Here is a 15,382-nt window from a genome sequence, read left to right on the forward strand (position 1 = left end):
AATAAACTTGTTAGATAAGTTTTCCAAAACCAATTACTAATACTATTTATGATGTAAAGTTTTATCTACTACCAAGTGTTAGTTAATTAAATAAAGGTAAAAATATATTTTAAATTATTTAAAATTTTATTAAATATTACAATAATATGTCTTTCATATTAATTCTTTAAAAAATATTTATCAAATTTTATAATGGTATATATTTATTGATTTTTTTTACAACTATTTAAACTCAAATATAACCTAAAAAACAAGATAATAAGAGGTTATCTACATAATAAATTAATTAATGTTTATTTAACTTCCTTCACATGTAAATAAGTTTAAATAGTTAATTTATTACAATATTTTAATTAAATTTTTAAATTTCATGACAATAATTTAAAAAGAAAAATTAAATTTAAAATATTGTATGAGTAATTAAAGATATATTTTTGCCTTGAATTTATAATAATTTTTTTTACAATAAAATATAATAATTAACCAAGTGTATTCTTTACTACTGTTTTATGAATAAAAATAATGTGACAAGGAGAAACGATTTCACGAAATCTAATAAATTAGTTTTAAAAAAATTGGGTCTTGTTAACAAATGCACAAAGAGCATTTGTTAAAGAAACAAAAATAAAAAATTTGTATAAAAAATAATAACTTTTAAATTTTAAAATACTTGAAAACATAAGTTTTAATATATTTTTAATTTATTACATTAATCATTTTTTTCCTTGAAAGAAAAAAAATTGAATATATTATTAATATGTTTAAAATGTTCATAATTTGACTATTAAGACAATGAAAAATATATATAAAAAAAAGGGCGCTATAGTATATACCTTTTAATGGACAAAAAACATGCATAATTTAGAAAAACAAAATAACACTTTTTTCTTTCTTGAATTAGGTTTAAGTCCTTCAATTATTCTCGTTTTAATTTTAATATATTTTTTGCTTTAAAAAAAATATGTGTGCAATTAAAATTTTACTGACAGATTCTAATAGAGATCCAATATTTATAATAGAAAATATTATACGAAATCCAAATCAAAATTATGTATAACATCACAATTAAAATTTGGCATTCTACAATTAAATACAATCTACTTCATAAGAAATGGCCACTTATATTGGCATCAAATTATATTATGGTTTATAGTATAATTGTTTGTTTTGACCTTATCAATTAACACAAGGAGAAACTCGTATACATTGGCTATGTTATCAAACGTCATTTTACTCGTTCTTCTTATCTCCAAACAAACACATCACAATATGTCGAGTTTTATAGAAGAGAATTTAGTCTATGAGCAATTAACAATAATTAATAATAGCAGCTATTTGAATAGAAAATGTATTCTAAAATATTATGAAAACAAATGCTATTGTGTTAAAATTAAATATAGATTTAACTAAAGATTATTGTTTTAATTATGTGATTTTTTTAATCAGATGGTAAAAAGCTTGCAAAGGCTCTCTCTAGTTATAGTTTCCCTAATTCTTGTTGGGGCCAGATTGTTGCATCTAACTATACCATCTATTAGATGCTTCCAGCTTGTTGAAATACAATTTATTAGAAAAAGGTATTACAGTACTCTTTTAATGGCTAAACCGACTATTTCTAAACCCAATAATAAGGTGTGGTTATAACTTACATGACTTTCCTTATACTTTGGGGGGTAGCCTTTGTTTTAATTGTGGTATTAAAAAGAAACACAAACACAACACACCAAAACTCAATTATAATTCACAAGTAATGTATACTTGGACCAATTTTCACCACCCTCTTTAGTTTAGTTATTTTTGCTATATTGTAAAAATAAAATCACACCAATTCAAATTTTTTTTAGATTTGCTCCCTGACCAATAAATAACTTTTTAGCAAAACATTTCTCAAGGTTCAAAACATGCTTTAGGATTAATCGACCATTGAGACAAAAATTAGTCCATACTCTTAATTTTGAACTTTAATCATCTCAAACTAAAACTTTTACTTATTCCAGTATCAATTTGTCAACGTCCATGACTGTTTGTTTCATTACCTTTACGTTATTTGCTTTCATATCACTCAACTACAAGAAAACCACACAACATCACCTTCGTGTTTCTTGATCAATTCATTAATAAATATCAGTGTGAAACGGGTAGATGCTTTGTACTCCTATCTCTAGTAAGAGTTAAACATTCAAATGTTGCTATTCATCCATACATTTGGACTACGAAAATAATTTAAATTTTCAACAAATTTAATATTATTTAGTTATCATGATTTAGTTGATGAATCTTATATAGGGGCCGATGTATGTAGTATGTAATTGTAATTAATATTATTATGATTCAATTTAAATTTTAAGATTGTATCAAAGTTTATTCAAAATTTATTGGACTATTTATTATTGCGTTATCATTATTTGATTACTCGTGTCACGTTCAGATGTTCAATCTTGAACGTGAGAGGTGGTAGTCATTACCCAACAAATCAATTTTGTATAAGTCTCACCCTTAATTCTAAGACTTACCGATTTGAAAGTTATTGGTTTGATTGATGAAAAAGTCTTGTATGAGTATAAAAAGTAGTCACAATGTTTAGACACACACAAGAATGAAAAATAAAAGTAGAAGAGTAATTAAATAATATTGATTTTTTAAATAATTAAATATATATATATATATATATATTATTAGTTGACTAAATAATTTTTATTTGAAATTGTGACTGTACAGATATTTCTCCAAATTTTTAGGATTTATATATTGGATTGAAATTGTCTTTGTTAATTTTAGTTTAAGAACTTTAAATGTTTACTTGGTTGTGTTTTCACTTGGAAAAGTCTCTATACATAAATAAATTTTAGAAAATTGTTTTTAAAAAGAAAATTTAAAAAAAAAATATGTTTGGTAACTCCAATTTTTAAAACAGTTTTTGACCAGAGAGTTAAAAAAATTGAAAAATGAAAAGTAAAACACAATTTATCTGTTTTGCTTTTTTAATTTTAAAAAGTATAATATTAAAAATAGTTTTACAAAACAGTTTTTAAAAACAAGTAATCCAAACAATTTTTTAGTTTTTAAATTTTAAAATACTAAAATAGAGTTTTTGAGATATGAATCAAACAAACCCTTAGATTGTACTTTTGGTTTCTCTATCAATTTTATTTCTCTATCAATTGAATGATTTATCTATCAATTACACAAGGTATTTAACTTTCAAAAAAAAATTGTGGCAGGGGTTAGGGTTTAGAATAGACTAGGTCGAGTTAGACTTTGCAATACTTGAGTTCGATGTGTCAAAAGAATTCAAGACTTAAGTGTAGTTTGTGGCACGTCGTAGGCTTACTTTTTATGTTTGAATTTGACATTGATGGAAGTTTTGTATGACTGTTAGTTTATTTAAAAGTTTATTTCATTCTAATATATTTAAATAAGTAATCGAACATATCTTAAAGTAGATTAACCAATTAATATATCAATAAAATTAACTTATATTTTAATATTTAACATGACATTTTAAAGAATCAAACTTTATACGCATCATACTTCAATTCTCTTTTATAATCATACATTTAAATATATCAAAAACTAAAAAAATAAATTAATATACTTAAATTACTGAAAGTTCAATATCTATCAAAAAATCAAAAATTAATATAATAACTATAATAATAATAATAATAATAAATATTATTTATATTTATTTAAATAGATATATTTAATGTCCTTAAAAAAAATTATGTGATATGTAGTCTGATTTTTTTTTTAAATAAATAAGTTTTTATAGAAGCGTTAATCTTGTTAATTTAAAAAAAAAGTTTTTTTTTTTTAGCTAAATGTAGTTTTTTTTAGAAACTTTTACCTGCCTGCTTAACAAAAGAATCTAATCTGTAGCCTAAGCCGTAAATCTCTATCTATCAAGATGATATATTCTCACCCTTAAGGGAGACATCGCAAATCACAATACCCTACCCGTATATTTGTTGTTGGGTTCATTATTCATGGATTCACAACATCAATCTCTTGCAGCTGCATATGCATACACCAATGTTTTTAAGTTTTAACAATTCTAGCCACATGCATGGCAGAGACCGATGAACGAATTAATTAATTGATGTACATTGATAAAATCAAATTTAACTACCTGGACCTTAGGCTAACCCACCCGTGAATTAAGAACTTGCCCATGCATGTGATTTATTAATGAGGAACACTTTTACCTATGTTGATTAAGGTTTGGGTTTACCTCAAATCAAATATGAAATAATGTTAATCATATTCATTATTAATATTGACTATTAAAAAATATAATTTGAGTCAAACAATATTATTTTTTATCTCAAAATAACTATCACATTTTGACCATTTTACATGTAATAAGAAAAAAATGATAAATAGAGGTATACATGGTATTGGTTTGTCAAATGATCTTTATAAATCATTGATATATTTCAATTATCATAACATGGAGAAATAAAAGTTATGAAATAAAAATTATGAATGATGCACATATAATTAATTAGATTGTGCAATCTAAAAAGAAAAAGAAATTAAAATTGCATTAAAAACTAAAACGGATAATTTTTTTAAGACAATTCTTTTAAAATGCGACAATTATTATAATGGAGTAACTATTTATTATTTTATTTCATCTATTTAATTATCTCTTTATAATAAATTTTTGTGGATAATTTTAATAAAATAACATTAATATTACTCAAAAAATACAAATAATAATCGTAAAAAACAGTACATTAGAAAAACCCGATTGAATACTTTTTATTTTTTTAAATCTCATTACCTTCGTTATTATTCTCTTCAGAATAAAATATAAATATAAATAATATTAAAAAAGCTTACGTATTTGATTAAAAATTTAGAATATATAATTTTTAAACAAAGTTTTTATTTATATTTTAATCTAGATAGAGTAATTTCTAGTATTCATATTTGATAGTTGGTGTGACGTTAATAGAAGTATCTATTTTTAATACATATTTCGCAGTAAGTATCCGTGATGAAAATAAAAATACAATTAATGTTGGCTTTTAAGTTTTATAATCATATAATGGAAAAAATTCCTTATGTTATAAAATCAACCAAAATATTAGTATAGAAGATTCAAGACAAGCGAGAAAAAATATTAGAGAAGAGATAATGTATGTAAATCATGGAGCGAGGATAAAACAATTTTATACTACTAGATATAGATTTAAATATATTTTTAATATTTATAATAATAGTTTTTTTTTTAATTTTGATTATCGTAAATTTTTTTGTTTGATTAAATTTCTGTAAATATAATTTTATTTTATAATAGTTTTTCTATCTAATTTATATTATACAAAATTTAACACCGTTAAAACATAACTATTTTTTAACAAAAATAAATAAATAAAATATTCAAATATAATTAAATTATAGCATTTCTTAACCTAAAATTATTTTCCCTAAAAAAACATAAATCGCGCTTCTTTTTCATCATTTTCATCCTCGCCATAATTCTCATAATTGTCACTATGGATGAGAATAGACCAAATCGATCGACAGAGGCCTACGACATAGTCTACGTTCGTCTTAAGTCAGACTACATGCTACATAATAAGCCTTTTAGACCTATTAGGCCGGCCTAGTTAAATAAATACAAATAATATTTTTTTACTACTATGATTATTATATTAATTTTTGATTTTTTTGTTATATATTCAACTTTTAGTAATTTATGCATATTAATCTCAGTTAGTTTTTGACATATTTAAATGTATTATTACAAAATATAATTTAAGTATAATGTATATAAAGTCGTATTCATCAAAATGTGATGTTAAATATCAAAATATAACTTAATTTCATTGACATATTAACTTGTTTATCTATTTAAAGATATGTTTGATTACTTATTAAAAAATGTTAAAATGAAATAGACTTTTAAGTAAGCTAACATGTCATATCAGACTTCTATCAATGTCAGACTCACACCTAAAAAGTAAGCATATGACAGGCCACATGCCAGACTTAGGCCTTGAATTTTTTGACATGTCAGACTTAGGTCTAGCAAAGCCTAGCTCGACCCAGCCTATTCCCACCCCTAACTGTCGCCAACGTTTTCATTCATTTGAGATTCATCATTATATTCAAATTCATTGCTATCATAATCTTTTTATTCGTCTGATGGTATTTGTTGGACAATAGTGAGTTCTAGAATTTACTTAGAGTAAGAGTTTTTTTTCTTGGTGTGGAGATTAAGGGATTTTAGGGGAGTATATAGAAAAAACTAAAAGCTAGATTAGAATTTGGTTGTAGAGATAGGAGGGACAAATAAGAAAGTCCAAGTCTTAATCATAGACCTATAATGGTAATGGCTAATTAAGGAATTCACCATGGTGACGTGGTTGAATCTTTAATCAAATTCATTCTGATTTTTTTTTCTTCATTTTATGAATTGTGACATAGCGTGATAAATTCTACAACGGAAAGATGACTGAAACCATGATGAAAAATATGCAATTTAGGTTTTTTAATGAAAGAAAACTGAAACATTTGAGTTAATTTTAGGTTAAAAAGAATTGTAACTTAATTATATTTGAGCTTTTTTTGTTGTTGTTAAAAATTGATTATGTTTTAATAGTATTACAATTTTTATAACAAAATTTGATAGAAAAACTATTTTAAAATAAAACTATATTAAACCTTAATATATATTTTTGAATCGCCTGTTGTATTTGACGCATTTCCGCATCAATTGCGGAAAGCCTGTTGGAAGTTGCAACATCCATAGCTATGCTATTACGAAATTTCTTTGATTTGAATGAATTTGATGAAGAAGACACTTATTGAGCCTCCATTTATAGAGTGGTAGAGGAATCCCGCCATGCGGCATCGAATTTGATGGCAGGCACAATTCTGGCTAGTTCTCCGCACTACTTTTCTGCAGTTGAAGACTATCATGCCTGTTTAATGAAAAACTGGCTGGCTCTGGCTACCTTGCGGAGCAAACAAAATCTCCCCCAATCACACTGCCTGTATGAACAAACAAACTTTGTACAACCAGCTTACGTGGAAAAGATTCGATATTCTATGCCAATAGACTCGTGACATCCATGTACTGAGTCGTCAAATGAGCCATCGCTATTACATTGCTTTGTATTGTCAAGGTAAAAGTTTTACATAAACGACCCATCGCTATTTATAATAATGATTTTAAATATAATTTTGGTGAAAATTAAATATTTTTGTTGATTTAACAATTGTGATTAACTAGTAATGTAAAAATATTTTACACTGATAATGCATATAAATTAAATGGATAAACCATCATTCTAATATTTGAAGGTGTGGAGTATTGTCTCACTCAATCAAAAACTCAAATTAGTCAATTGAAATATACAACTTACTATCATAAAAATTATTGAAACATATAATTTATTATCAAAATAGTATATAAGCATTATAATGTTAGACACTAAATTGATGTAACATCTTAATTATTCAATTATTTATTTGAATATTTGAATTTTCGATCAAATTAAAAATGAAAATGAAAGTGTCCTGTACTTTTATGAATTAAAATGGTATGTTAGTTTATCTTAGATTAAATTCATGTGTCTGGAGGGAGATAAAAGTATTATACTTTGACTTTATAGGAGATCAGGATTCAGGCGTAGTTTTTTTTTTCTTTTCAATAAGTAATGTAATTTCTTAAGATTAGGAGTACCAATTTAACAATCCCCCACTTTCCCCCATTTTTTTTTAAATTATTATAATTCTTTGAAAACTATAATAAGTACCAATTAACAATTTAACATGTTCCCCCATTTAGCTATAATAAGTACCAATTAAGTAATTTAATACTTTGAAAACTACATTAAATCATGTTCAATAGCTAAATGTAAAATATAAAAACACCAAATGGTTCAAATTATAATAAGTATAATAAGTACCAATTAACAATCCCCCACTGTAATTTCCATTTTTTTTTTAAATTATCAATTATTTCCACGTTTTATAATACTTTGAAAACTACATTAAATCATGTTCTATAGCTAAATATAAAATATAAAAACACCAAATGGTTCAAATTACAGTGATGCTCTAAAGGAGATTAATTAGGAATACTTAATTGGCTCTTTCCGACAACAGTGCCCTCTTGATGTAACACGCAGTTGCAACATCTCACTCATGTATACTCCAAATTAAAGCCAAAGTCATTACTCATTCTATTCGGGGAAACAATATTCCTGAACGAATGTACTCCATTATATACCATTTTAGTGCAAAATTTTAAGTTACAATGTATCATTATTAGAAATTACCGGTAACATCGTCCTATATATGTTTCCATCTTATTGAAGTGGTCCAAAAACACATTAGAGAAATGTTAATTACGTATTACTAAGATTTTTTACTTTTACTCAATTCTGTGGTGGCAATGGAATCCGTAAACAAAGGACTAGGGGATGAATTTGGGAAGGAAAAAAAAAGATAAAAAGTAGATCGTGAGAAACGATGTTGATCGTAAGTATTGGAAAAAAATGATTGATTGTTGCTTCCAATTTAAAAGAGCATCAACATCATTATCAGATGGTGATTTGCAAACTTAAAAATTAGAAGAATAATCATATTAATATTAATAAGTAAGCGTAAGTTGTAATTGTGGGGTAATCTCAAATATAAACAAATGAAAAAGATGGATTTGTTTCAACTAACCAACAACTCGCCTGCAATGTATCGGTAACAAAATTAAAGTAAATTTCATTTTTATTCTTTATCTTATATTATATTTATAAATAAAAATAATAATTAAAAAATTGATGTATATGATTTTAATTTTTTATCAGATATATTAATTTTTTAACTATTATATTTGTTTATATTTCATTATAAAAGGAATATATATTTTTAGTTTGGTAATTTTTTTACGGTTGATTTGGTAATTTTTAAAATCTTCAACTATGTTTTTAATATTTTCAACTATCGCATAATTTCATTTTCGTATGATTTTTTTTTAAATTGGCAATATGACATAAAAGAATAGTAATTTAATATTGAATGATAAATCTACTAGCCGGTTTTTTTAGAATGGTAAATTAACCCACTACTTGTCTTTCATGTGTATGTTAGAAAAAAAGTGAAATAACTTTCGAAAGATAAAAGACCATTTTACTGATTTTAGAATAAAAAGTTATCATAATCATGTAACTTTCAGAAAACAAGGGACTCTTTTAAATAAAAAGGTAAAAGATAAGAGATCTAATTGTAATTTTTAAAAATTAAGGGATCAAACTGAAAGTGAAAAATAAGATAAATGATGAATTGAAACTTTTAATATTTAAGGCATCTATCTGAAACTAAAAAAGTAAAATAAATATGAAATAAAAATGTATTGTGCCACAAAAATATTATGGTATGGACGGTAAAAAAAAAAGGTAAGATATTTAAGATTCGGTTCATGGACAAGAAAACAAATAAGATATGATGAAATTTAGATATTTTATTTTAAAGTAAAAAAATTAATAGTTTTTATTTTAATAAGTTCATGGTCGGTTATAATATAATTAGAATATTTATTTTTAATTTATTATTGATTAATTAAAATTATTTACTTCATTTTTTTTAAATGAGTTGTTCACTTTAAAAGAGTTGGATTCAAATATGATATATTTTGTTTTTCTAGTTATAATTTTTATTATGAATATAAATTGTGTTAAAAATTAATAATTTACTTGATTATCTTACCCTTATAAAATATATTTTAAAATATAATAAAATATATTTTAAAATATAAATATAAATTAAAAATCATAGAATTTCATATTAAATTTAAAAATAAAATATTGATAATTTATTTTAAATTTTAAAATAATGAATTTTTTTATAAAGATAGTTTTTCTATTTATATACAATCTATATTATATCAATATTTTGCTTATCAAGCAAATAAAAATAAATTATTTGAATATTCGTAATTTTTAAAAAGTCTAAAATCATTTATTTAATAGTATAATGAATTTTTTAAATATAAAATTATTTAATTACTTATTTATTTATTTGTTTTAATATTTTTGTTAATTTTCAATATTTTAAAATATTATAAATTTGAAAAAAAAATACATAATTATATCACAATAATAATTTTACCGTTTAAATATAATATATTTTATATCATAATAAAATATATATTAAATACACAATATAATAAAATAATATTATATTTTTTATTAAACACAATATTTTTACTATCTTATCAAAGGGATCTAGAATAAACAGGACATAGAAAAGCAAAGGAAATGATGTTAATTTTGGCAGACTCCACGTTGTGTGGATGTTGTTTGCTTTATGACAGAAGCACGAAACAACCTTTTTATCTTCTAGTGGTCCTCTTTTGGGGATGCTTGTGTTGTGACTATGACTGGATGCTAGCTAGCTACTACCTTCCCCTCTAATTTTGAACCACACCCATTACTAGCGACTCACGTGCAACTAGGGCCATCTTGCATTATGCTCCGTAGATTCCAATTTCCAATTCAACTTTTCATGATTTCATCTTTCGTGTTTGGATGAGAATATGGCCTTCATCACACTAACTTTATTAAACTCAGATTTTAAATAAATCACCGGAGTCTATGGGTCTATTTCACATAGCTATTAGCCAAAAACTACTCTATAACTTTTAGTTTACTAGAGCAGTTTAATTTGATATAACACTCATTTTATTATCAACTAATTACTTACGGATGGGACAGTTTTAAATATTTTGGAGTCTTTATTTTAATTTTAAAAATTGAATTTATATTAATAATTAAAAAAGTAAAATAAATTTTAGCTTCTAAAAAAATTCTCCATTTTTTAATTTTAATTTTTTTATTCATTTATAATCTCTATTTTAAAAAGTATTTTTATAAAAAATTATATTTTTATTCCTTAAATTTTTTTTATAAAATTAAAATAAAAACTAAAAGTGAATAAAAAATATTTATGAACTAAATTAAAAGATCATAATTTTATAAGAATTAAAAATATATTTAATCATAAAAATTCATCTTCATTTTATTAATTACAAAAAATAAAATAAAAAAATTGTGTCCTCAACAATTATAAACCCTATGCTATTGGACTGTTTACTTAGCTCAATAGTTAACCCTAATTACTAATAGTATTTTTCAAAAACTACCTTAAATAGCTTTTGAGCTTTTAGCTGTCATTTATTTTTGTCAATTTTACTCTTTTATTTTAACTAAAACTCTATTTCCCTATATCATTTATTTGTTAGAATTTTAAATAAATCAACTAGCTATATCTATAAAAAAAAACTTAAAATAAACTATTTATTAAATTAAAATAAACAATAATTCTATTTAAAATAATTTCAATAAATAGTAATTTAAAGTAAATAGTTTAAAATAATTTATTCATTATAGCTTAAAATAAATAAACTAGTTAAATAAAAAATATCAAATTAATTAAAAAAATAAAATTTAAATTTATAAGGTGACCATATTTTAACATTAATTGATAAAATTTATTATTAATTAAGAATATCATTTTATTAAATGAACTACTATCTTTATTAAACACTTTAATTAACTTATCAGCTCTAAATTCTCTGCTAGTTTATAAACTATCAACTATCAATTATTTTTTTACCAAACAAAGCTTATACAAACTGGACTCATAAACTCTATTCATAAACTTGCAAATTTTGTTTAATATTAAAATAATTTTTATATGACATATATAAATAACATAATATCATTAAAACTTATAATAATTCAACAATAAATTATCTCTATGAATAAGTTTTAAATAGATAAATATATGACAGTAGAATTTTAAAAAATAACAAACTCATAATCAATAAATATTACACAGAATAGTAAACTAAAGTCCGATATCAAACAATATTAATCAAGAATTTACATTTTAAGTCCAAACCAACATTTTTTTTTTACACAATTGAAAACTCATAAACTACAGGTAGTAAAGTCGAAATTAAGTTTACCAATTTTTTCATCGTAGTTTACTTTAAATTTGCAAGAATTTACTAAAAATTACTCCCTCTAATTTTAAATATGAATAAATTTTTTGTTAACAAAAATTAATGTATTTTAATCAGAATTTAAATTGAGAGTACTAACAATATATTTTATAACACACTATTTTTTATTTATTAAAATTTATATAGATCTCATTCAACTACGTCGATCATATATTTGATGAGATCCATATGAGTTTTTATTCAATTAAAAATAAATTATTAGAAAATATAACTAGGGTATTACTAACATTATTTTTTAAATCAAATACATTAATTTTATTGAATCAAAATTATTTATATTTAACATCAATATAATAATTTACAACGAGTTAATTCATTCTTTATCCTAACATCGTAAGTTCTCGAGAGTTTAAGAATTAAATGGAAAGTTTGATAACATTGGCTCACACAACAGATTAAAGCTGTAGTTATCTCGTTTTCATTTTCTTTATTAAATCTCCCTATCTTCCCTAGTTACTATACCTTCGTCATGTGCAATTCATGGCTCGCGGGAGTCTAGCTTACGTTTCATTGATTTCGTTTCAAGCGTGGACCATACCATTTCACATGAAATAATTAACCATTTTCAAGTGATTGTTTTTGTTTTAGATATTTTCAAGTTATTTTTTGGAAAATTAAACCACGTGACACTTATAATTTTTTTTAGTCTATCTAATTAACGATACAAAATCTCTGTAATTTTTTTTATATAATTCAACTTTCTTTATTATCAATATAACTTAAATTTTTTATTTTATTTATCTCTTATCAATAACTTAAATAAAAAATCATAGTAAAATATTTTCATGTTTATGTTTAAAAAATGCTAGACATCTATTTTTGTGTTTGATGCGATACATAATCAATCGGGGTTGTATCTAGCATAGTTAGTTAATTTCTCACTATATAGCCAACCAAGTTTCAAATCTTAATTAACTGAAGAAAAAAAGTCCACATTAAGTATTAAACATTGTTCGATTGTTGTATTTTTTGTGACATGGTGTGTACAATAATTGATATACATTTTTTTTTGTCACCAAAAGTTAGCGCAACAAGACCAAGTGCAATCTATATGCACTCGTGTGAGATTGCTTTTCAGTAAGTTGTAGCACCGTAGTGAGAAAAGATATTTCTCTATGTTGCGATCATTTGAAAGATTATAAATATGCATAGTAATGAATCTCTCGCAGTAGCTAGCAAACTGGATAAATGCACAACAAGCTCGTGATCAAAGGTTCCTATGAGTGGAACGTGTATCAACCCAAGGGCCCAAACCACTAAAGCAAGAACTTTAAGTCTACCTAAAAATTTAATTTTTTTTTGTATTTTTGGCCTCAATTTTTTTTAAAAATAATTATGTACTCTAAAAAAATTGGCCTCACAAGTATAAAAGATACACCAATTGACACAATGAAAATATTGTTTCTAAAAAAAAAAATAACATTAAAATTAATAAAATATTATTAATAACATTTAAAGGATTTCTATCTTTTTTACCAAGACAATGCTTTAGAATTCCCTTTAGATTTGGGTCGGTCTTGTATGGATTGACTGAAAAACGAACACATAAATTTTGAGTAATTGAGACATCATTTGTCGCTTTTAAATGTTATCACATATTTAGTACTAAAAAAATAGTAAGTAGTCATTTTGATCCTTAAATGTTATAGTTATTGAATTTATCAAAATTATAAAATTAACCACATGAATATTTAAAAATCAAAATGATTAAAAAAATATATCTGATAGCTGAATTATTTAACTAAAAACACGTTTAAATATCAAGATTACAATTAAAAACACACATTTACATTTATTTTTTTAATTTTAAAATATTTGAAAGCAATTATAACAACACTCGTACATTAAAAAAAGTATATTGTTTGATTGGACATCTTTTTTTAAGTTTAAACTGAAACTTTACAATCGTATTAGCTAATTATGGTAAAATTTATCTCTATTATAAAAAAGAAAAAAAAAATCAAAATATAATAGAGATGTAATCTATAAGATAATTTTTTTCTTTGTCATATCATAACATTTATTTGTAATTAGTGTATTAAGTTCTAATATACTTTTTTTTTTCGAAACCTATTGCATAGCATTGCCCACACAACTCATTAAATAGGTATATCCTTGGATCTAACTCTAGTAATTATAGTGCAACGTGGATGCCTCCTTCTTCTCCTTTTCATCTTAGCCTACTTAAGTTGGCGTTGAGGTGACCAAAGGATGCTTTGTTACTGCGTGTGTTGGCGTACTTGAAAGTTGGCCAGGGGCAGGGCGCTAGTAGACTATTATGGTCTTTCTCTTGAAAAGCACAAGGTTAAAACCAAAATTTAAAACATAATTTTGTTAGCTTATTTTTATCTTTTAATATATGCAAGTGATGTTTCAAATAAATTAAACACATACAAACATATGAACAAAAAATACATACAAAATAGCTCTTTTATTTAATTAAATATTTTAAATTATTGGTTCCTTAAGTTATAATATTAAATTTTTAAAAGGGGCCATATAATTAAAAAGTAATTAATGAAATTTTTATACTATATTTTTATAATCTTTTAAAATAAATTATTTTTATAAATTTATTAATCTTTTTTAATATGGAATGATAACATGTTGCTGAGTTGATTGTTGTGTTTTATTTAAATTTTCAAATAAATTTTTACAACTTAGTAAAACTCAACCAAAAAACATAATTGAAACTTATTTAAAAATTTAAAATTAAGAAATTGAATAAAATTTAAATTATATCAATAAAACAATAATATAATTTTTTTGTATACTCTTTAAATTTTATTGAGATTCTTGTAAGTACGACTCATTCAGTAAATGTTGCATAAGTATTTAATATATTTGAACGTAAATTTGAATTTGAAATACAACACCTTTTTTTTATATAATGAAAATAGAGCTAGTTTATTAAGGAGAAGATGAGGGAGTTAACTCTTTACAATCAGTATGTAAAATGCTTTCAAATAAACCATAAATTCAATAAAGAAACATAAATTCATAGAGGCGCGCGAATATTCTTTTAGTAGGAAACTTGCACTATGATTAACTTCACATAAGATGTGATGAAAAGAAAAACTCCAACCAAGAAGATAGAAGTGAGTGCACATGTGTTCAAGAGATGTTGGAAACCAGACATAGTAGACAACACACCTCTTACGATATCAATTATGGGTTTAGAATCGCTTTTAAAGACGACATTTATAAGTTCATATTTTGAGTCACTCTAACACTATGAAGAAGAGTCAAAACTTCAACAAAAAAAAACATTTACAACGTCTAAATCATTATAATAACTAGTATGATAATTGTCGTTCTCATTGCGAATGAGTCCACCAAAGA

Source organism: Cicer arietinum, chromosome 6, assembly GCF_000331145.2.
Source record: "Cicer arietinum cultivar CDC Frontier isolate Library 1 chromosome 6, Cicar.CDCFrontier_v2.0, whole genome shotgun sequence".
NCBI classification, from domain to species: Eukaryota; Viridiplantae; Streptophyta; class Magnoliopsida; order Fabales; family Fabaceae; genus Cicer; species Cicer arietinum.